This window comes from Etheostoma spectabile, chromosome 5 (genome assembly GCF_008692095.1).
Source record: "Etheostoma spectabile isolate EspeVRDwgs_2016 chromosome 5, UIUC_Espe_1.0, whole genome shotgun sequence".
NCBI classification, from domain to species: domain Eukaryota; kingdom Metazoa; phylum Chordata; class Actinopteri; order Perciformes; family Percidae; genus Etheostoma; species Etheostoma spectabile.
The window spans coordinates 35,030,351-35,031,857 of record NC_045737.1 but is presented as its reverse complement, the minus strand read 5'-3'; the positions used below and the strand labels follow the sequence as shown (position 1 = coordinate 35,031,857).

Here is a 1,507-nt window from a genome sequence, read left to right as displayed (position 1 = left end):
GGGGTGTCTCAGTTGATGCCCCCCCCCCACCCTGCAACAGAGTGACCATGTACCTGTGACAATTTCTGAGCCAACAGAAACTAAGAAGAGGGCCTCATATGGTAGAAAGTCATGTGTGAACTGCAGGAAGACAAGGCAGATAACCCAGCACACCCCCTGGACATGCAAACACATGAGACAACTGAAGTTGTCAAAAATCCTTTGGACCTCGGTGGGTTAAACGCTTCAGATGTAAAGTTATTTGCTGTCAAAGAGGCACCAAAATGAATGTCAGTCATTGGAAGGCTAACGATGGGTCAGTGCTTGGTAGCATTAAATGGCACCACATGAGCTATGCTTCGTGATCGCTCGCTGAGCCGCTTGGCGGGAACAATGTTTTCCCTCTCTCAGAGAGGGTGAGTGCATGTGTGGGGTAGGGGAATTAAAGATTATGAAATTGCAACAACCCGCGTGTGAAAGTGACCTGAAAATGCATCATCATGTTAATTTTATTTTTAACCAGTTGACCTCATTAAAGTAGCAAAGGTTTTTCAATATGAAGCATAAAAACGGTGTCAAGCACTTTTTTGGAGATGTTAAACATTGAATGGGTTCAAATTGACCCGAAGGATACCAGGAGGGTTAAATAAAAATGAAAACTTATTCAGACATTTTCCTTCTCAAACACAGCTCCTCCAGTAATGTCTAGATAAGTTCAGGGTTGCAGTGCGTGTGTAAATAAGGATATGTACTCCACATTGGGACTCTGCATTGCCTTGTTCTCCAGCGAAATGGTATTTTAACCAGTTGGGGTAATCTGGGTGCAAAGCCTAAAGTAATTTACGGCTTCAGCACAGCCAACTCGGATCTCGGACATCTGGCGGTCGGCCAAATGTTGACGTTACACAGATCCCAGTCATCCCAAACAGTGAGCGAGATGAGCACAGCATGTTGAGTACTTCAGTCTCTACGGAGAGAAAAAGAGCAACAAGGGTGAGGAGGGAAGGAGGTGTGGGCAGGTAGGATTGAGATAAATCCGTTGTATGACATAAAGTTTTAGTCAGAGAGCTGCCAGAGTTCAGCAGCGTCTCCTCTCTCTGCTGATGGAGACCTCGGAGGGAACAGAACTCTGCTTCCCACAACTCCTCAACACCTCCTGCAGGAAGCCAGTGCGTCCTCACTTTGAGTCCATGCTGATCTACATTCTGCTGTCCTCCATCTCTCTGATCACTGTGACTCTTAACCTGCTGGTCATCATCTCTATCTCCCACTTCAGGTAGCCAAAAGCTTAATTCATATATGGAACTGGTGGATAATAATAACAAGTATTGCTTGTTCTTAAACTGTGAAGAAATGAGAATTTTTTTCAAAATAATGTTTTTGTATTTCAGACTTTTATGTGTCTGCTTTTAGCTGAATGAGAATTGATTCTAGGTGTGATGGTAAATGTGTTGCTGGTCTTTATTTCCAGGCAGCTCCAAACCCCCACCAACCTCATCCTCCTCTCTCTGGCGGTCTCAGATTTCTT

The 1,507-nt window shown here is 44.5% G+C and overlaps 1 pseudogene; it reads left to right on the top strand.

Moving 5' to 3' along the window:
* The first annotated feature begins 1,082 nt into the window (after positions 1-1,082).
* LOC116689075 (trace amine-associated receptor 13c-like) overlaps positions 1,083-1,507 on the top strand; it is a 1,190-nt pseudogene continuing 765 nt past the window's right edge.